At 45.2% G+C, this 22,652-nt stretch overlaps 1 long non-coding RNA gene across 1 annotated transcript in view; it reads right to left on the bottom strand.

Annotated features, from left to right (window-relative positions):
- The window catches only part of LOC134808501 (uncharacterized), a 42,686-nt gene extending 32,912 nt beyond the window's left edge, over nucleotides 1-9,774 (bottom strand). The window contains exons 1-2 of the long non-coding RNA XR_010151576.1: nucleotides 9,639-9,774; nucleotides 4,180-4,449 (exon numbers count right to left, since the gene is read on the bottom strand). This is a non-coding gene — a long non-coding RNA (uncharacterized LOC134808501). The remainder of the gene's footprint in view (nucleotides 1-4,179; nucleotides 4,450-9,638) is intronic.
- Between the last annotated feature and the right edge of the window lie 12,878 nt (nucleotides 9,775-22,652).

Raw genomic sequence — 22,652 nt, 5'->3', positions numbered from 1 at the left:
TGAGAAAATAGCTCTTGTTTTCCTTCTGGGTAATCTTTTTCATGTCACCACTCTTGTCAGCATCTGCATTGGGCAAATTTCCTAGGACCTCCCTTCTGCTTCTTTTAAAATACGAAAATAAAATCAATGTAGCGCAGCAAGCCAGGGAAAGTCTGCTTTGATTGACTTACGACCATAGTCACCCAGCAGTTCCTTCAGAGGTGGCTTCCCAAGTCAGACACTGAGTCCACGCGCTGTCCTCCTGCCTGCAGAAGTGGCTCTGAGAGCTGTTTGAGGAGAAAATGGGGGACTTTGGGCTTCAGCCCGAGGAGAACACGGTGGAGATGGAGGAGCCCCTGGGGGTCCGCAGGTTAACTGAAAACATGAGAGGACACAAGCGCGGGACCAAGTCTGTCACTAACCTGTAAAGAACTCTGACCAAGCTGACTGGGCACTCTGTCTGCGCGCCTTTGCCACCACGTGTGCAGGAATACCTGGGGCACGACTGGGCCATCCCAGTGTTCTTGTTTCTAGCCATTCCGAGGTCACCCCTCAGCAAAACGCCAGAGTCCGGCAGACACAGTGGAGCATCCTGCAGTAGGGATCCGAAGCCGTGGAATCTCCAAAGGGCCACGACTGCTTCCCAGAAGCTCTAGCACGTTGCCCGGAAAGCCCAGATTGTCTTTGGCAAGACCTCCCGGATTGTGGTTTTGACTTGCATTTCTCTGATGACCAGTGATGATGAACATTTTTTCATGTGTCTGTTGGCTGCATAAATGTCTTCTTTTGATAAGTGTCTGTTCATATCCTTCGCCCACTTCTTGATGTGATTGATTTTTTCTTATACATTTGTTTAAGTTCTTTGTAGATTCTGGATATTAGCCCTTTGTCAGATGGGTAGATTGCAAAATTTTTCTCCCATTCTGTAAGTTGCCTGTTCACTCTAATGGTAGTTTTTTTTTTTTTTTTTTTTTTTTTTTGCTGTGCAGAAGCTCTTTAGTTTAATTAGATCCCATTTGTCAATTTTGGCTCTTGTTGCCATTGCTTTTGGTGTTTTAGACATGAAGTCCTTGCCCATGCCTATGTCCTGAGTGGTATTGCCTAGGTTTTCTTCTAGGGTTTTTATGGTTTTAGGTCTAACATTTAAGTCTTTAATGCATCTTGAAAACTTAATAATAATAATAATAAAATATGGAAGAAATAAAAAAAAAAAAAGACCTCCCGGAGACCAGGAACTTGGTCGGTGCTTGCGGCCTGAGATCGAGCTCTGGGGCACCTTCCTGTCCTTCTGCTTTTTCCTTGGCCGCCTTAGGGGGCGCGCCTCGCCATGGGTCTCCCTGTGGGCGGCGCGGTGGTGCTCCTGGATGTCACCTCCAGGCGCTTTTGAGACTGCGACCCGCACCAGGCGCCCAGCACCTGCGGATTGGCCTCCCCACGCCCGGCTCAAGGACCTCCAGCACTCCGCAGTGGGGGCTGCAGGCGACCTCAACGTGGAGCTGCTGCCAGCGCCACAGGCCCCAGGGACGCCCAGGATCTGCTTCCCAGGCCCAAGAAGGGCAGTTTCGGAAAGTCTTTGGCATGATGGAAGGCGGCGCCCAACCGGGTCGGGGCTGAGAACTAGGCTGGCGCCGCTGCCTGGTAAGCGGGGACCAAGAGGCCCACGGCCTCCATCAGGAACCAGGTGCTTCTCCAAATCCCGGACTTCAAGGAGCAGCAACGGCGTCAAGCTGGCTGACACCAGGAACACCCAGAAGTCCCCGCTCCTGTCTGTCCTTCCGCACTCAGGAGCGGGGATGGCCGCAGGGACACCATCTGCCCACAAACCTCTGGTGTTTGCTGCCATGGTGCGCGGAGATGCGGTCCCCGAGGCCACTTTCGGCCAGGACGCCGGGATCGTATCAGCGGCAGCATCCCGCGCTGACACTCAGTATTGACTTTCCCCAGACATTGCTGGATTTTTTTCCTTTTTAAAACAATTTTGCAGTGGGAGAACAAAAAAGGGCATCCTCGGAGCGTTTACAAAATTCTCCTGGACCTGTGGTTCTATGGTGTTCACCTCTGCGTTTTACTGACCACTAATGGGCCAGAGCTCCTAAGGCCTATAGGGGTCCCTCTGCCCCACCGGGCGCTTTAGACACTCCTGAGGGACATTCATGGCTCAGGAGGATAAAGGTCCTCAGGGGCCTGCTGCAAGGAGGACATGCAGCCCCTCTGCCGCCGCGTCTTCCGCCATTCCAGCCTGGAAAGAGAGACCTTGCCCTCCACCCCACAGGCCTTCATGACCTTGGGACCCACTCTTTAGAGGCCACGTGCGTTTCCACTGCCAAAGCAATGACACAGGAGATGGAAAGAAATTCTTGGCCTGGCGCGCTGGCTCACGCCTGTAGTCCCAACACTTTGGGAGGCCAAGGCGGGTGGATCACGAGGTCAGGAGATCGAGACCATCCTGGCTAGCAAGGTGAAACCCCGTCTCTACTAAGAACACACAAAAAGTTGGCGGGCGCCTGTAGTCCCAGCTACTCTGGAGGCTGAGGCGGGAGAGTGGCGTGAATCCAGGAGGCGGAGCTTGCAGTGAGCGGAGATCACGCCACTGCACTCCAGCCTGGGCAACAGAGCGACACTACGTCTCAGAAAATAAAAAAAAAATTTTGCCTTCACCATATGTCCAAGTAATTTCTCGATTAGAGCCCAGAGTCGTGGGGCCCACACCGCCAGCTGACACATGAAAGTGTGGCAACGATGTGGTGGTGTCTGTGTGGCAGTGTGTCCGCATTTCTGTGTGGTGGTGTATCTGTGTGGCAGAGTGTCTGGTGCTATGTCCATGTGGTGGTGTATCTGCGTGGTGATGTCTCCGTGTGACAGCGTTTTGTGTATCTGTGTGACAGTGTCTGTGTGTCCTTGTGTCCACATGGCAGTGTGTGTGGTGGTGTGATGGTGTGGAGGTGTGTCCATGTGACAGTGTGGCAGTGTGTGTGGCAGTGTCCATATGGCAGTGTGTTGGTGTGTTCATGTGTGTGATGGTGTGTCCATGTGTGTGATGGTGTGTCCATGTGACAGTGTGGTGATGTCTCGTGTGTCTGTGTGTCCCTGTGGTAGTGTGACAGTGTGTCCATGTGGTGATGTCTCCATGTGTCTGTGTCCCTGTGATAGTGTGGTGGTGTGTCCATGTGGTAATTTCTCCATATGTCTGTGTGTCCGTCCATGTCACTATGCCAGTCTGTCCGTGTGACTGTGTGACGGTGTCTCCATGTGGTAATGTCTCCGTGTGTCTGTACATGTGAGTCTGGTCGTGTGTCCACGTGGCGGTGTGTCCGTGTAACAATGTGGTGGTGTTCCCTCCCCGGCTTGCGGAGCTAGCATCTTTCTCTCTCAGCCCAGGACGCCTGAGGAGGCCCCAGCTTGAACATAAAGTATTGATATTTTACACATTTGCACATAATTAGAATTTTGAAGCCGTAATTTCAGATAAGGTGTCTAGGACATAACAATATTGATGTAAGAAAGCCATAAGCAATGTTTATTTTCAATCAGATTTACTAAAAAATTTTATTGAGCTGGTCAATTTTCTTTGCCAATATTACTGTATTCTTATTTCTAGTAATAGAAGTGTGAAAAAGCTTCAAGGAAAATTAAATTGCATTCTCATACTGACTGCATACAATAATTCTGAAAACAGCGGAAGTTATATATATCCCCCATAAGTAAAACATGAGTAACACAACAAATGAAAAACTAATAGGAGACAATTCAAATAATGGCAACCTGTTATTCTCATCTAGTTAAGTACTATTATTTTCTAACGGGAATTTGCTATTTCAAATATATTATCTGAGATGTCTATATATTTATATTTTGAGATACTATACAAATTTGAGCCAATGACAGAATTTTACAAATCAAGAAGCTTATTCTGGGGCCATTTCTTTTGACGTTTTCTCTAAACTACTAAAGAGGCATTAATGATCCATAAATTATATTATCTACATTTACAGCATTTAAAATGTGTTCAGCATGAAATATTAGCTACAGGGGAAGCTAAATAAATTAAACATGGAATAAAGATTTGTCCTTAAATATAATCTACAAGAAGACTTTGATATTTGTTTTTCACAAGTGAAGCATTCTTCTAAAGTGTCATAACCTTTCTGGGGAAACTATGGGAAAAAATGGAGAAACTCTGAAGGGTTTTAAGTATCTTACCTGAAGCTACAGACTCCATAACCTCTCTTTACAGGGAGCTCCTGCAGCCCCTACAGAAATGAGTGGCTGAGATTCTTGATTGCATAGCAGAGCTTCTCATCTAAACACTTTCCCTTTTTAGCGTCTGTGTATCAGTATACAAGTTCTATAAACTGTAGTTACTTATTTTAATCCCAAAGCACAGTAACAATATACTTCATCCTAGGGTTGGCAGTTTCTCTGAGTGTTTTGTTTAATTATCATTATTATATTTGCAGGATTCCAAAGCGCCTAAAAGTAAAATATTTTAAAAAGGGGAAAGAGAGAAAGAGAAAGAAAATAAAATTAATAGCCCATTCTGTCACTGTTATTACACACCAGAATACCTTTCTGTTAATCTAATTAAAATTAGTGACATCATTTAACATTTATGTCTTCAACAAAAGTTTGGAATCCTGAAAAAGCCATTTAATTTGCTAATAAATATATTTGAATTGAATTGAAATCCTTATGTATTACTTTAAATAAAGAACACAAGATGAATTATGATGTAGAAAATTCTATCCCTCATTGTCCAAAATCTAATAGTTAAATTGAACTTGTTAAATAATATTTTTGTCCAGGCGTGAGGCTTACACCTGGAATCCCAATAGTTTGGGAGGCAAAGGCAGGTGGATTGCTTGAGCTGAGGAGTTGTAGACGAGGCTCGGCAACATGGTGAAACCCAATCTTTACCAAAAAAAAAAAAAAAAAATTAGCCAGGCATAGTGGCTTGCCTGTACTCCCAGCTACTCAGGAGGATGAGATGGGAGGATCACCTGAGCCTGGGGAAGCTGGGGCTGCAGTAAGCCATGATTGTGCCACTGTACTCCAGCTTGGGCAACAGAATGAGACCCTGTCTCAAAGAAAGAAAGACAGACAGATAAGAAAGAAAGAAAGAAAGAAAGAAAGAAAGAAAGAAAGAAAGAAAGAAAGAAAGAAAGAAAGAAAGAAAGAGAAAGAAAAAGAAGGAAAAAGAGAAAGAAAGAAAGAGAGAGAAAGAAAGAAAGAAAGAAAGAAAGAAAGAAAGAAAGAAAGAAAGAAAGAAAGAAAGAAAGGCAGGCAGGCGAGAGAGCGAGGAAGGAAGGAAGGAAGGAAGGAAGCAAAGAAGGAAAGAAGGAAGGGAGGAAGAAAAATAATGGTTTTGGTGCCAATAATCTTTGTGGAATTTTGCTTTAATGAAATAGATTTAACTAAGTAGTGACATGATCTGCTTAAGTGTATTGACCCTAGCAATCAGAGGCATCTGAATCCCCACAATGATTTGACACTTACATTTGACAAACACTGATTCTCCTATCATACCTACGGCATAGTCGGAATTTCAGAATTCCAACTTTCCCTATGCTATTTGAGCACATTGCTTAACATCTCTAAGACTCGATATTTTTACTCTTAAGATACTACAAATAATAGTACATAGTTTCTATGATATAATGTGTATCAAAAGCATTCTACTTTCAGGCAGACAGCAATTTCCCAATAAATATTTGCTAATGTTTTAGTACAAACAGGAAAATTGGATTATGATATTTATGACACTGTTGATCCTCCTTCTAGAAACATTTGTTTCTAAAACTTGTTTTCAAGTTAGAGCACTATTTTGTGTTCAAATTGAAAATACTATATGTTCAGATTTTTTAAAAAACAGTATTGCATTATGTTTTAATAAAAATATTCCTAAATGAGCTTGAGCAAGGAGGATGGGGAGATAAGTAAAATAAGGCTTTGTGGCATAGGAGACATTTGGTGGAAATCTTTCAGCTCAACTAAGATTTGAAAAAAAAAAGAGAATTTTTATAAAAAATATAAAGGCAGGATTTACCCTGATGAGCTTGTGGAGAAAATACAAAGTCTAACGTAATTCAAAAGAGACTAATCAGTCAAAGTAGTTTTGAAGGAAATATCTTGAAGAGAGAGAACATAAAATGAAGATCAGGTATGTAATTATTTTAATAATCTATCCATGAGATAAAAAGCATTGGGTTTTTTTTATTTGTCAAAAAGGGACAATAGTTTTAAGAACCATTCTTTGTTCAGCCTAAAGAGGATTTTACATCTTGAGCCAGTGACATATTGTGCTAAGTAGGATAATATCCTAAAATTTGTGTCTATATCAACAATTTTGTTCTCAATAAAAACACTTTATTCACACAACTGATGATCATCTGCATTTGATTTAGTGCTGAACTGTCAAAGGGGGGCTAATAAAAACAAAATATTAGAGTTGCAAGTGGCATAAGTGGAAAATAATGATCATACTCATCACTACCGAAATAATAAAACAAAGCAAAAAATAAATAAGAAAAAAATTGACTACATGAACATTTGCTTCTCTCCTAAGAATCAAAACCCTTCATTTTCTGTGGCAAAAAAGCATCTGGGTCCATGAACCCACGCAAAAAAGTCTACTGTTTCTGGGAGATAAGAAGCAGCAAAACACAACAGCTTTCCGAGAAGGTTAAGAAACCTCTCATACCCTACCCTATCCCACCTGAGACCAGGCAAAGGATCACTGCTTCTGGGGGAGGGATGCAAGAAAAATACTTCTCCATCAGGAGAGGAGCAAGGATTGTTTTGGGGCCCAGGATTTTGCACTAATGCAGAGTTGTGCTACTGTGGTAAAGGGTTGGAAAATCTCCATCCAGTGACACAGACAAAGGTGCATTGTTCCTATGGAAGAAGAAATAAAATAGTATGTCCTTAGTGTGGGGTTGAAAACTTGCAATGATATAAATCAAAGGTTTTCTACCACTGAGGTGGGAGGAGGGCAAGGTATCATTTCTTCCTCAAAAAACAACACAGATAACAGACAGTTTGATTCCCACTAGAATAAGAGTCAGGAAGTGCTAAAAATACCCCTTCTCTGAGTGTCCAATGATGAAACTGGCTCAAAAATAACATGAATCATCCCTCTGCCCCCAACCTGAATTTTCTGCCTAGTCACACACACACACACAAAATGATGTTCTACAGTTAGAGAGGAACAAGAAAGTGGAGAGAGACCCTCCTATGACATATGTGGTAAGGACTACGGAAAGATAACTGGAACAGGAGCACTGGAATATGCCCTCCAGAGCCTAAGGCCCCACACAAGGGACATGATATAGCAGCCTGCTGCTGGAGAAATCTGAGTTACGTGGTTCACTGAATGTTTCAGACACCGCAGCAAAAACCAACCTTTGTTCCTGCCCACACTAATAGCATGACACAAACCAAAATGAAACATAAATATAAAACAATCTCAACATAAACAATTATCTCATGATCTCCTGATTTTCTACATCTGATGATTTGCATTTTTTAGAAATTGGGAGACACATAAAACCAAGTTAGAAATTTGGGTTATGAGTTATAATATTTTCAAAAGATAAAAAGTCAACAGAATCAAATTCAGAGATAATTCAGATGTTGGAACTAAATGCAACTAATTTAAAATAATAATGATCAAAATGTTAAAGAATCTACTTAAAAAAAGACAACATGTATGGAAAAATGAGGAATTTCAGCAGAGATGGGAACAGTAAAAGGCAAAAGCTAGAAATAAGTGAAAGCATGAGAACAGAAATGAAGAATTACAACAGCAAGCTGATTAGCAGACTGGTCATCAGAGCTAAAGAAAGAAGCAGTAAATTTTATGCTAGGTCAATACAAATTATTTGAATGGTAGCACAAAGGGAGGAAAGAGAAAAACAAAATAAACCAATGAGCCAAGCAAATAAAATACTCCAGTGAATCCAAGAATTCTCTGGTAACATGAAATTAAGTAAAATACAATTAATTGGAATTCCAGGAGAGTAAAAACAGAATGTAAGGGAAGAAAAATTTGAAAAAGATGACTAAGGAGACCAAATAAACTCAAAAAGATCCAAGAAAGATACATACAAAATTTAAAGAACGCTAGAATAATCACACTAGTCGAACTGCTGAAAACCAACGATTAGCAAAAATCTTGAATTCAGTCACAGAAAAATAGGAACACTGTGTAGAGAGATAAACAGAAATAGACATTACAGTGAACTGCGTGTCAGCAACTCTACAAGTCAGAAACCAATGATACAAAATTTTTAAATAACTGGAAAAAAGTCAACCCCCAATCTTACATCCATTAACTATATAGTGAAAATAACAATGAAATGAAGACATTTTCAGATTAACACTGCAAGAGTCCCTTGCTAACAGGTCTGCACTAAAATAAATGTCAAAATCATTTCTTGAGGCAAAAGGAATATGGAAGCAGATGAAAGTTGAAACTACACAAAGAAATAAAGAGTGCCAGAGAAGATATAAAGATATATAGCCCAATTATTTTACATTGCTCTAAAGATAATTGTCTTATTTTTTTAAAAAAAGAGTAACTTTATATTATGGAATTCATAATATTTGAGACTATAATGCATGACATAAATAGTATAAAGGAGAAACAAAAATATACATTTTAAGGTTTTTATACCATGGTTGGTATAATACAAATTATAGGTTACTATAATAAGCTAGAATAGGTATTGAAATCTCTAGAGAAACCATGAACATTTTCAAAAGATGGTATGTGCATTAATATTTTCATAGAACTTCCAGCTTTTGTTTTTCTTCATTTAATTTTATTTATTTATTTATTTATTTTTGAGAGGGAGCCTCGCCCTGTTGCCCAGGCTGGAGTTCAATGGCCTGATCTCAGCTCACTGCAACCTCCACCTCCCAGGTTCCAATGATTCTCCTGCCTCAGCCTCCCAAATAGCTGGGATTACAGGTGCCCGCCACCATGCCTAGTTAATTTTTGTATTTTTAGTGGACATGGGGTTTCACCACGTTGGCCTGGCTTGTTTCAAACTCCTGACCTCGTGATCGGCCCACCTCAGCTTCCAAAAGTGCTGGGATTACAGACTTGAGACACTGTGCTAGGCCCCAGCTTTTATTTTTTAAGGTAGTTGTTGTGTTATTACATGTGAAGTAAGGTTATTCTTGAATATCCACGTTTTGAGAATAATGACAAATTAATTTATCTCAACCTAAATAACATTTCATTATTGAATATTTAAATATTTTTATTATTTTTACTTTTTAACAGAAGTCATTCTAACTGGTGTGAGATGGTATCTAATTGATGTTTTGCTTTGCATTCTCTAATGATTAGTGATGGTATGCATGTGTTAATATGTTTGTTGGCCACATATGTGTTCTTTTGAAAACTGTCTGTTCATGTTCTTTGCCTATTTTTTAATGGGGTTATTTTTTGCTTCTTGATTTGTCTAAGTCTCTTATAGATTCTGGATAATAGGCCTTTGCTGTATGCATAGTGTGTGAATATTTTCTTCCACTCTGTAGGCTGTCTGTTCAATCCCCCTAGAGAGTTTCTCATGCTGTGCAGAAGCAGCTCTTTAGTTTAATTAAATCACACTTGTCAATTTTCATTTTTCTGGCAATTGCTTTTGAGGACTTACCCATAAATTCATTGCCAAGTGCAATGTCCAGACGAATATTTCCTAGGTTTTCTTCCAGGATTTTTATAGTCAGAGGATGGAATCTTATGCCAACGGGTCTTAATAATCAAATGACTCCACAGTGAGAATCATTACTCTGAAAAATTGATTTTGTTATAATGATAGAAATTTAAATATTTGAAATTAAAAACACATGCCACCTTCTTGCTAGAACTCTGCAAGGCAAATTGCTGTAAGACAGGCAGAGGAAGCACAATATATATATATATCCAAAATATAATTTGCAGTGAAATAAATGAAAGCAAATTATAAATAAACTTACCTGATTTTACAAACTAACCTGTAAAGGGATTTCTACTAATTTTTCTATTGCCTGCATTGCCCTTTCTTCTAGATCCAATTTATATTTTTGTACTTCACCAATGTGTCTTGACCAATGTGTACTTTCCATATGTTTTTTAAGATTTAATATTACTTTTTCCAACATCTTTTTATCCTCTTTAAGTTTTTTATATTCCTGTTGTATTTTTTCGTAAATAACTCCTGTTGAATAACTTCTTTTTAGTCAAATAGACATATTTTGAAGATACAGCTTTCAGCTTTGCTGTAAGATCATCGAACTACATTAATAAAATAATATAGCTTGATAATGAAGTAGGCTGAGAATAATCTCATACAAAACCAATAACAAATTTTGAAATACATTTACTTGCAATAAAATGTTATCTGTAATGTAGATTCTTTAAAAGTTAACCCGTACTCAGAAATTCAAGAACAAAGTAAAAGCCACCATGAGTCACAAACATATATTCTTTACTCTCATCATCTTTGCCACAGAACTTTTGCACTTGATCTTACTTTTGTTTTTCTGATAATTTGTGTTTTTTCCTTTCTTAAATGGCTCTAAGTTAACTCTTATTAGAAAGTTTCAAACCCCCTTTTCTCATCATCATGCCCCAAAATTTGTCAAAAAAAAGTTTCAGAGATATTATATTGAGTTATTTAGGCCAAAGGCAATAAATGGCTCTTAGAATAAGACTTTGAAAATAATGTAATACTCTACAATAGGCATGGTGTATCATGCATATAATCCTAGCACTTTAGGAGGCTGTGGCAGAAAGATCCCTTGAGGTCAAAAATTTGAGATCAGCCAGAGCAACATACTGATACCATAATCTCGACAAAAAAAAAAAAAAAAAAAAAACATGAAAAAATTAGCCAGGCATGATGCCTTATGCTTGTAGATCCAACTGGCTGGGAGATTAAGGCAAAAGGATGGCTTGGACTCAAGAGTTCAGGGCTGTGGTGAATTATGATCAAACCACGGCACTTCTGCCTCGATGACAAAGACCATATCTCAAAAAAACACAAAATAATCCTATAAATAAGGATTCTAATGCCACAAGCCTTTCCATAGGCTGTAAATGTTTTATGCTAATTTAAATTGCATTTTAAAAAGCAATGATTCTTGGGGTAAAGGCCATAGAATACAGTCCCAAGAAATAAATCCACATATTTACCTTACAAGAAATAAATCCACATTCTTGTGTTACAAGAGCTCCTGAAGGAGGCACTAAACGTAGAAAGGAAAAACCAGTACCAGCCACTACAAAAACATATCGAATTGTAAAGACCATTGACATTATAAAGAAACTGCAAACTAATGGGAAAAATAAAAAGCTAGCAACATCATGACAGGATAAATTTCACATGTAACAATACTAAACTTAAATGTAAATGGGCTAAATGCCCCCGTTAAAAGACACAGACTGGCAAGTTGGATAGAGTAAAGACCCATTGTTGTCCTGTATTCAGGAGACCCATCTCATGTGCAAAGACACACATAGGCTTAAAATAAAGGGATGGAGGAATATTTACCAAGCAAATGGAAAGCAAAAAAGAGCAGGGTTTGCAATCCTAGTCTCTGATAAAACAGACATTAACTGAAAAAGATCAAGAGAGACAAAGAAGAGCACTACAAAGCAGTGCCATCTGCTTTTCCTCAGGCCTCTGCTCCATCAGCCATCAGGTGGCAGCCACTCAGGATGTTGGAACCTGGCCATCCCTGCTTCTTTGAGTGGGTGAGGCTGGTGGCTGCTCCACCTGCTCCAGGCACACCCTTAACAGAGGTGGCTGCTTGCTCTTTAAGCCAGCTTGGCCTTGCCTGACATGCACAGGCCCCGGGGACCGACATGCTGCTCTGACTGAGACCGTCCTGACTTTGTCAAATTCTACGTCTGGCCTGGGCCACAGAAGCACAAGTCCTCTGGGTGGTACCACTGCATGCTTTCTGGACTGGAACATAAAGTCCTCCTCAAGACGACCTGTGGTCTGCCTCTTGGCAACCAACAAGCCCGCAGTGTCATACGACCCATGAGACATGGACTGAAGGCACAAAGGGAGTGCACACCATGCTCCAGAGCCAGCTGCTCCTTTCCTCTATATGGCCCCATTTGCAGCACAGTTGTTGCACTGAGGCTTGTGCATGCTGGGCAAGGGCAAGCTGGCTCAAAGGGCAACCAGCTACCTTTGCCCGGATGTGCCAGCATCAGGCAGACCAGCCATCAACCTCACACGCTGCCAGTCAGGCTAAATCAGCTCTTCTACCATAAGGTAGGGCCACAGTGCCATCTGGTTTTCCTAAGGCCTCTGTTTCTTCAGCCATTAGGTGGCACCCACTAAGGCTTTGGGAACCTGGCTACCCTGGCTTCCTGGAGTGGGTGAGCTGGTGGCTGCTCCACCTGCTCTAGGCGCACCCTTGCAGAGGTGGCTGGTTGCTCTTTGAGCCAGCTTGGCCTTGCCTGGCATGCATAGGCCCCAGCTACTGACACGCTGCTCCGAGTGAGCTTGTCCTGTCTAGGCCAAATTCTAAGTTTGGCCAGGGCCACAGAAGGCAGAGTCCTGAGGGTGGTAATCCTGGCTGCTTTCTGCACTTGAACATAAAGTCCTTCTCAAGACGGCCTATGGTCTCCCTCTTGGCAACCAAGAAGCCCACAGTGACATAAGACCCTTGAGGCAAGGACTGGAGCCCCCAAAGGCAGCATACACCTTGCTCCTGAGATGGCTGCTCGTTTCCCCTATATGGCTCCATTTGTAGCACAGTAGTTGCACTGAGGCTTGTGCATGCTGGGCAAGGCTAAGAGGGCTCAAAGAGCAACCAGTCACCTCTGCGAGGTGTGCCAGGAGCTGGGGGCACAGCCACCAACCTCACTCACTGCAGGACATGGAACATCAGTTCTTCTAACAAAAAGGTAGGGCCAAGGGCCATCTGCTTTTCCTAAGGCCTTTGATCCATCAGCCATCAGGTGGCAGACACTCAGGCTGTGGGAACATGGCCATCCACTTCCTTGACTGGGTAAGGTTGGTGGCTGGTCCACCTCCTCCAGATGCACCCCTGCAGAGGTGGCTGGTTGCTCATTGAGCCAGTTTGGCCTAGTCTGGCATGCACAGAGTTGAGGTACTAACACGCTGCTCTGAGTGAGCTTCTCCTGCCTTGGCACAAATTAAAAGTCTGGCTAGGGCCACAGAAAAACAAGTCCCCTGGATGGTGATCCTGGCTGCTTTCTGCAGTGGAACATAAAGTCCTTCTCAAGACGGCCTGTGGTTGGCTTCTTGGCAACCAAGAATCGTGCAGTGGCATAGGAGCCCTGAGGCATGGATTGGAGAGCCGAAGGCAGCGCATACCCTGCTCCTGAGCCTGCTGCTTGTTTCCTCTCTGTGGCTCCATTTGTAGCACAGTTGTTGCACTGAAGCTTGTACATGCCCGGCAAGGCCAAGCTGGCTCAAAGAGCAACGGTCACCTCTGCAAGGGTGTGCCAAGAGCAGGTGCACCACTTACCAAATATAGGTCGGACATGGTACATCAGTTCTTCTACCCTAAAGTTGGGCCACAGTGCCATCTGCTTTTCCTAAGGCCTCTGCTCCATCAGGAATTAGGTGGCAGCCAAGGCAGGACAAGCACACTCGGAGCAGTGTGTTAGTACCTGGGGCCTGTGCATGCCAGGGAGGCCAAGCTGGCTCAAAGAGCAACCAGACATGTCTGCAAGGTCAGGCCAGGGCTATAGAAGGTCCCCCTGGATGGTAATCCTGGCTGCTTTCTGCTCTTGAATATAAAGTCCTCATCAAGATGGCCTGTGGTCTGCCTCTTGGCAACCAAGAAGCCTGCAGTGCCATGTGACACCTGAGGCATGGACTGGAGCCCCAAAGGCAGGGTACACCCTTCTCCTGAACCTGCTTCTTGTTTCCTCTATATGGCTCCATTTGTGGCAAAGTTGTTGCATTGAAACTTCTGCATGACGGGCAAGGACAAGCTGGCTCAAAGAGCAACCAGCCACCTCTGCAAGGGTGTAGCAGGAGCCGGTGTACCAGTCACCAATTAGTGTCCGGACATGTACATCACTTCTTCCACCCTAAAGGTAGGGCCACAGTGCCATCTGCTTTTCTTAAGGCCTCTGCTCCATCAGCAATAAGTTGGCAGACACTCAGGCTGTGGGAACCTGGCCATCCCCACTTCCTCGAGTGGGTGAGGTGGTGGATGCTCCGCCTGCACTAGGCGCACCCTTGTAGAGGTGGCTGGTTGCTCTTTGAGCAAGCTTGGCCTTGCCTGGCATGCATAGGCCCCAGCTACTGACACGCTGCTCCGAGTGAGCTTGTCCTGCCTTGGCACAAATTTTAAGTCTCACCAGGGCCACAGAAGGCTCAGTCCCATGGATGGTAATTTTGGCTGCTTTCTGCACTTGAACGTAAAGTCCTCCTCAAGAAGGCCTGTGGTCCGCCTCTTGGCAACCAAGAAGCCTGCAGTACCATACGACCCGAGGCATGGACTGGAGCCCCAAAGGCAGTGCACACCCTGCTCCTGAGCCTGCTGCTTGTTTCCTCTCTGTGGCTCCATTTGTAGGACAGTTGTTGCACTGAGGCTTGTGCATGCCGTGCAAGGCCAAGCTGGCTCAAAGAGCAACCACCCACCTCTGCAAGGGTATCCCAGGAGCAGGTGTACCAGTCACCAACTAGCGGCCGGACATGGTACATCACTTCTTCTACCCTAAAGGTGGGCTACAGCGCCATCTGCTCTTCCTAAGGCCGCTGCTCCCTCAGCAGTTAGGTGGCAGCTAAGGCAGGACAAGCTCACTCAGAGCAGCGTGTTAGTACCTGGGGCCTGTGCATGCCAGGGAGGCCGAGCTCGCTCAAAGAGCAACCAGCCACCTCTGCAAGGTCTGGCCAGGGCTACAGAAGGCCCCCCTGGATGGTAATCCTGGCCGCTTTCTGCACTTGAACATAAAGTCCTCCTCAAGATGGCCTGTGGTCTGCCTCTAGGCAACCAAGAAGCCCGCAGTGCTACACGACCCCTGAGGCATGGACTAGAGCCCCAAAGGCAATGCACAACCTGCTCCTGAGCCTGCTGCTCGTTTCCTCTCTGTGGCTACATTTGTAGCAGAGTAGTTGCACTGAGCTTTGCGCATGCTGGGCAAGGCCAAGCTGGCTCAAAGAGCAACCAGCCACCTCTGCAAGGCTGGGCCAGGAGAAGGTGGACCAGTCACCAACCTCACTTGCTGCCGGACATGGTACATCCATTCTTCTACTCTAAAGGTAGGGCCAAGAGGCAGACCACAGGACGTCTTGAGGAGAACTTTATGTTCAAGTGCAGAAAGCAGCCAGGATTGCCACCCTGGGAACTCGGCCTTCTGTGCTCTGCAGTGCCATACGAGCTCTGAGGCATGGACTGGTGCCATGTGCTTTATAGAAAAATTAACTTAAGATCCATTAAAGAGTTAAACGTGCCATCTCATTTTCCTCAGGCCTCTGCTCCATCAGCTATCAGGTGGCAGCCACTCAGGCTTTTGCAACCTGGCCATCCCTGCTTCCTTGAGTAGGTGAGCTTGGTGGCTGGTCCAACAGGTCCAGGCTCACCCTTGCACAGGTGGCTGGTTGCTCTTTGAGCCAGCTTGGGCTTCCCAGGCATGCGCAGGCCTCAGGTGATAACACGCTGCTCCGAGTGAGTTTGTCCTGCCTTGGCACAAATTCTAAGTCTGGCCAGGGCCACAGAAGGCCGAGTGCCCTGGGTGGCAATCCTGGCTGCTTTCTACACCTGAACGTAAAGTCCTCCTCAAGATGGCCTGTGATCTGCCTCGTGGCAACCAAGAAGCCCGCAGTGACATTTGATGCCTGAGGCATGGACTGGCGCCCCAAAGGCAGTGCACACCCTGCTCCTGAGCCTGCTGCTCGCTTCTATATGGCTCCATTTGTAGCACAGTTGTTGCACTGAAGCTTTGTCATGCCGGCCAAGGCCAAGCTGGCTCAAAAAGCAACCAGTCACCTCTGCAAGGGTGTGCCAGGAGCAGGGGCACGAGCTGCCAACTAGCAGCCAGACATATACATCACTTCTTCTACCCTAAAGGTGGGCTACAGCGCCATCTGCCTTTCCTAAGGCCTCTGTTCCATCAGCAATTAGGTGGCAGCCAATCAAGCTGTGGGAAGCTGGCCATCCCCACTTCCTTGTGTGGCTGAGGTGCTGGATGCTCTGCCAGCTCTAGGCGCACCCTTGCAGAGGCGGCTGGTTGCTCTTTGAGCCAGCTTGGCCTTGCCTGGCATACATAGGCCCCAGCGACTGACACGCTGCTCCGAGTGAGCTTGTCTTGCCTTGGCACAAATTCTCTGTCTGGCCAGGGCCACAGAAGGCCGAGTCCCCTGGATGGTAATCCTGGCTGCTTTCTGTACTTGAACGTAAAGTCCTCATCAAGATGGCCTGCGGTCTGCCTCTTGGCAACCAAGAAGCCTGCAGTGCCATACGACCCCTGAGGCATGGACTGGAGCCCCAAAGGCAGGGTACACCCTTCTCCTGAACCTGCTTCTTGTTTCCTCTATATGGCTCCATTTGTGGCAAAGTTGTTGCACTGAAGCTTGTGCATGCCGGGCAAGGACAAGCTGGCTCAAAGAGCAACCAGCCACCTCTGCAAGGGTGTGGCAGGAGCCGGTGTACCAGTCACCAATTAGCGTCCGGACATGTACGTCACTTCTTCCACCCTAAAGGTAGGGCCACAGTGCCATCTGCTTTTCTTAAGGCCTCTGCTCCATCAGCAATAAGTTGGCAGACACTCAGGCTGTGGGAACCTGGCCATCCCCACTTCCTCGAGTGGGTGAGGTGGTGGATGCTCCGCCTGCACTAGGCGCACCCTTGCAGAGGTGGCTGGTTGCTCTTTGAGCCAGCTTGGCCTTGCCTGGCATGCATAGGCCCCAGCTACTGACACGCTGCTCCGAGTGAGCTTGTCCTGCCTTGGCACAAATTTTAAGTCTCGCCAGGGCCACAGAAGGCTCAGTCCCATGGATGGTAATTTTGGCTGCTTTCTGCACTTGAACGTAAAGTCCTCCTCAAGAAGGCCTGTGGTCCGCCTCTTGGCAACCAAGAAGCCTGCAGTACCATATGACCCGAGGCATGGACTGGAGCCCCAAAGGCAGTGCACACCCTGCTCCTGAGCCTGCTGCTTGTTTCCTCTCTGTGGCTCCATTTGTAGGACAGTTGTTGCAATGAGGCTTGTGCATGCCGGGCAAGGCCAGGCTGGCTCAAAGAGCAACCACCACTTCTGCAAGGGTATGCCAGGAGCAGGTGCACCAGTCACCATCTAGCGGCCGGACATGGTACATCACTTCTTCTACCCTAAAGGTGGGCTACAGCGCCATCTGCTTTTCCTAAGGCCACTGCTCCATCAGCAGTTAGGTGGCAGCCAAGGCAGGACAAGCTCACTCAGAGCAGCGTGTTAGTACCTGGGGCCTGTGCATGCCAGGGAGGCTGAGCTCGCTCAAAGAGCAACCAGCCACCTCTGCAAGGTCTGGCCAGGGCTACAGAAGGCCCCCCTGGATGGTAATCCTGGCCGCTTTCTGCACTTGAACATAAAGTCCTCCTCAAGATGGCCTGTGGTCTGCCTCTAAGTAACCAAGAAGCCCGCGGTGCTATACGACCCCTGAGGCATGGACTAGAGACCCAAAGGCAATGCACAACCTGCTCCTGAGCCTGCTGCTCGTTTCCTCTCTGTGGCTACATTTGTAGCAGAGTAGTTGCACTGAGCTGTGAGCATGCCAGGCAAAGCCAGGCTGGCTCAAAGAGCAACCAGCCACCTCTGCAAGGCTGGGCCAGGAGCAGGCGGACCAGCCACCAACCTCACTCCCTGCCAGACATGGTACATCCTTTCCTCTACCCTAAATGGAGGGCCAAGAGGCAGACCACAGGCCGTCTTGAGAAGGACTTTATGTTCAAGTGCAGAAAGCAGGCAGGATTGCCACCCAGGGGACTCGGCCTGCTGTGGTCCGCAGTGCCGTACGAACTCTGAGGCATGCACTGGTTCCATGTGCTTTATAGAAAAATTAACTTAAGATCCATTAAAGAGTTAAACGTGCCATCTGATTTACCTCAGGCCTCTGCTCCATCAGCCATCAGGTGACAGCCACTCAGGCTGTTGTAATCTCGCCATCCATGCTTCCTTGAGTGGGTGAGCTTGGTGGCTGGTCCAACTGGTCCAGGCGCACCCTTGCACAGGTGGCTGGTTGCTCTTTGAGCCAGCTTGGCCTTGCCTGCCATGCACAGGCCCCAGGTACTAACACGCTGGTCCACGTGAGTTTGTCCTGCCTTGGAACAAATTCTAAGTCTGGACAGGGCCACAGAAGGCCGAGTGCCCTGGGTGGCAATCCTGGCTGCTTTCTACACTTGAACATAAAGTCCTCCTCTAGACAGCCTGTGGTCTGCCTCTTGGCCACCAAGAAGCCCGCAGTGCCATATGACGCCTGAGGCATGGACTGGAGCCCCAAAGGCAGTGCACACCCTGCTCCTGAGCCTGCTGCTCGTTTTTATATGGCTCCATATGTAGTACAGTTGTTGCACTGAAGCTTGGGCATGCCGGCCGAGGCCAAGCTGCCTCAAAGAGCAACCAGCCGCCTCTGCAAGGGTGTGCCTTGAGCAGGTGCACCAGTCACCAACTAGCAGCCAGACATGTGCATCACTTCTTCTACCCTAAAGGTAGGGCCACAGTGCCATCTGCTTTTCCTAAGGCCTCTGTTCCATCAGCAATTAGGTGGCAGCCAATCAAGCTGTGGGAAGCTGGCCATCCCCACTTCCTTCAGTGGGTGAGGTGGTGGACGCTCCGCCTGCTCTAGGCGCACCCTTGCACAGGTGGCTGGTTGCTCTTTGAGCCAGCTTGGCCTTGCCTAGCATGCATAGGCCCCAGCTACTGGCACGCTGCTCCGAGTGAGCTTGTCTTGCCTTGGCACAAATTCTCAGTCTGGCCAGGGCCACAGAAGGCCGAGTCCCCTGGACGGTAATCTTGGCTGCTTTCTGCACTTGAATGTAAAGTCCTCCTCAAGACGGCCTGTGGTCTGCCTCTTGGCAACCAAGAAGCCTGCAGTGCCATATGACCCCTGAGGCATGGACTGGAGCCCGAAAGGCAGCGTACACCCTGCTCCTGATCCTGCTGCTTGTTTCGTCTCTGTGGCTCCATTCGTAGCACAGTTGTTGCACTGAGGCTTGTGCAGGCCGAGCAAGGCCAAGCTGGCTCAAAGAGCAACCAGTCAACTCTGCCAGGGTGTGCCAGGCACCGGTTCACCAGCCACCAACCTCACTCGCTCCCGCAAATGGCACATCAGTTCTTCTACCCTAAAGGTAGGACCAAAGGGCCATCTGCTTTTCTGAAGTCCTCTGCTCTATCAGCCATCACGTGGCAGCCACTCGGGCTGTGGGAACCAGGCCATGTATTTCTTTGGTTAAGTGAGGTTTGTGGTTGGTCTACCTGCTGCAGGTCCACCCTCAAATAGGTGGCTTGTTGCTTTTTGAGCCAGCTTGCCCTTGCCTGGCACACACACACCCAAGCTACTGCCACACTGCTTCGAGTGAGCTTGTCCTGCATTGGCCCAAATTCTAAGTCTGGCCAGGGCCACAGAAGGACAAGTACCCTAGATGGTAATCCTGGCTGCTTTCTGCAGTGGAACATGAAGTCCTTCTCAAAACGGCCTGTGGTCTGCCTCTTGGCAACCAAGAAGCTCGCAGTGCCATACCATCCCTGAGGCACGGACTGGAGCCCCAAAGGCAGTGTACACCCTGGTCCTAAGCCTGCTGCTCATTTCCCCTATGTGGCTCCATTTATAGCACAGTTGTTGCACTGAAGCTTGTGCATGCCAGGCAAGGCCAAGCTGCCTCAAAGAGCAACCAGCCACCTCTGTAAGGGTACGCTTGGAGCAGATGGACCAGCCACCAACCTCACCCACTCAAGGAAGCAGAGAATGCGTGTTTGTACCATGCATTTCACTACAAGTATACTTCCCCTGAGGTTGGTGGCCTATGTTTTCTTCTAGGTTTTTTGCTTTTAGGTCTTACATTTAACTCTTTTATCCTTCTTAAGTTAATTTTTGTATATAAAGTGTAAGGAAGTGGCCCAGTTTCGGTTTTCTGCATATGGCTAGCCAGTATTTCTAACATCATTTATAAAATGGGGAATCCTTTCCCCAGTGCTTACTTTTGTCAGTTTTGTCAAAGATCTTGTGGTTTTACAAGTGTGGTGTCATTTCTGAGGCCTCTGTTCTGTTCCATTGGTCTATATACTTGGTTTTGTACCAGTACCATGCTGTTTACGTTACTGTGGCCTTGTAGAGTAGTTTGAAGTCAGGTACTGTGATGATTCCAGCTTTGCTCTTTTTGCTTAGGATTGTCTTGGCTATGCGGACTCTTTTTTGATTCCATATGAAATTTAAGGTAGTTTTTCTAATTTTTTGAAAAAAGTCAGTGGTATCTTGATGGGGATAGCACTGAATCTATAAATGACTTTGGGTGGTATGGCATTCAGGCACAGAAATGTCCTTGTGTTAGGCAATACCATTCAGGACACAGGCATGGGCAGAGACCTCATCACTAGAACACCAAAAGCAATGGCAACAAAAGCCAAAATTGACAAATGGGATCTAATTAAGCTAAAGAGTGTCTGCAGAGCAAAAGAAACTATCATCAGAGTGAACAGGCAACACACAGAATGGGAGAAAATTTTTGCAATCTATCCATCTGACAAAGGGCTAATATGCAGAATCTACAAAGCACTTAAACAAATTTACAAGAAAATAAACAACCCCATGAAAAAGCAGGCAAATGATATGAACAGACACTTCCCAAAGAAGACATTTATGCAGCCAAAGAACACGTGAAGCAAAGCACATCATCACTGGTCATTAGAGAAATGGAAATCAAAACCACAATGAGATACAATCTCACACCACTTAGAATGGCCATCATTAAAAGATCAGGAAACAACACATGCTGGAGAGGACGTGGAGAAATAAGAATGCTTTTACACTCTTGCTGGGAGTGTAAATTATTTCAACCATTGTGGAAGACAGTGTGATGATTCCTCAAGGATCTACAACTAGAAATACATTTGACCCAGCAATCTCATTACTGGGTATATACTGAAAAAATAATAAATCATTCTAATATAAAGACACATGCACACGTATGTTTACTGCGGCACAGTTCACAACAGCAAAGACTTGGAACCAACCCAAATGCCCATCAGTGACAGACTGGATAATGTGGTATATATACACTATGGAATACTATGAAGCTATAAAAAAGGATGAGTTCATGTCCTTTGCAGGGACATGGATGAAGCTGGAAACCATCATTCTCAGCAAACTAACACAAGAACAGAAACACATGTTCTCACTCATAAGTGGGAGTTGAAAAATGAGAACACATGGACACAGGAAGGGGAATATCACACACCAGGGCCTGTCAGTGTGGGGGGCTAGGAAAGGGATGGCATTAGGAGAAATACCTAATGCAGATCATGGGTTGATGGATGCAGCAAGCCACCATGGCATGTGTATATTATACCTACGTAACAAACCTGTATGTTCTGCACATGTACCCCAGAACTTAAAGTATAATTTTAAAAAAACAAATTTTCTTTTAATTAAGCTTTTAATCATAGAACTGGTAAAGAAAATCGTTTTGAGTCTCTTACTACCACATCATAGCTGGGACAAACTGCTGATATTTTAAAAGCAACACAAACATCAAACAGAAAGAACTAGACTTAGGAACCAAACTCAGGTTTCTGTAGTGAACAGGGCAGAATCTTAACATTGGGTCGCCACCTTAACATTGGGTCGCCACCATTACTCCTTCAGTTTGGCCTTTGCTAGCAAAAGATGGCCTTGTTATGTAAATGAGACCACTTATATAAAAAAAAAAAGTTTTAAAAATTTTCCAACTGGATTTTCTGTTTTTTGTTTTTGTTTTGTTTTTTGGGGTTTTTTTGTTGTTGTTGGTTTTTTTTTTTTTTGCCTTTTTTTGTTTTTTTAGGTTTTTTTTGGCTTTTTTGTGTTTTTTGTTTTTGTTTTTCATTTTTTGTGTGTGTGTGTTTTTTGTTTTTTTTTTTTTTTTTTTTTTTTTTGCAGCCACAGGAGTTTTAGCCATTTCAGATGCCTTGCTTCCCACAATTTGGAACATTCCTTTGGATTTGACCAAGTCAGGAAGAGATGGGAGAAAAGTGAAACAACAACAATAAAACCCCAAACATAAACAAACAGAAAGAGTTAAGCAAAACAAACAAATACACAATTCATATGATTACTGAGTGTTCTAATGGTAAGGAGAAATTAAAAGCAGCTGGTGGGTAATCTTAAATTTTAATCATTAAGGAAAAATTTTAAGACAAAACTCTAATTCAGCTACTTACCTGGAAATAAGGCTCAGGCTGGTGATCGTTCTCTGCCATCTTAGAAGCTGGAAAAAACTTACACTCACCTTCCCTGTCAGAAGCAAGCTGAAACTCAGGAAAGGAGATGCCTGCTCTCCATCATCATGGAAGCAGGAAAACTTGCCTTCCTTGTTGGAAATGAGTAAAACTTCAGAAAAGGAGTTGTACAGCAAAATCAACCTTACATCTCAACCAAATTTTGGGAGATCAGGGACTCTCTGCAGGGGAGAAGCTCCACAACCTCAGCAAATTATCCTATTGGTTTGGGCAATGAAAACAGCCCAGG

This window comes from Pan troglodytes, chromosome 16, assembly GCF_028858775.2.
Source record: "Pan troglodytes isolate AG18354 chromosome 16, NHGRI_mPanTro3-v2.0_pri, whole genome shotgun sequence".
Taxonomy (NCBI): domain Eukaryota; kingdom Metazoa; phylum Chordata; class Mammalia; order Primates; family Hominidae; genus Pan; species Pan troglodytes.
The sequence above is the reverse complement of the archived record's forward strand: the minus strand, read 5'-3'. Positions and strand labels throughout refer to the sequence as shown.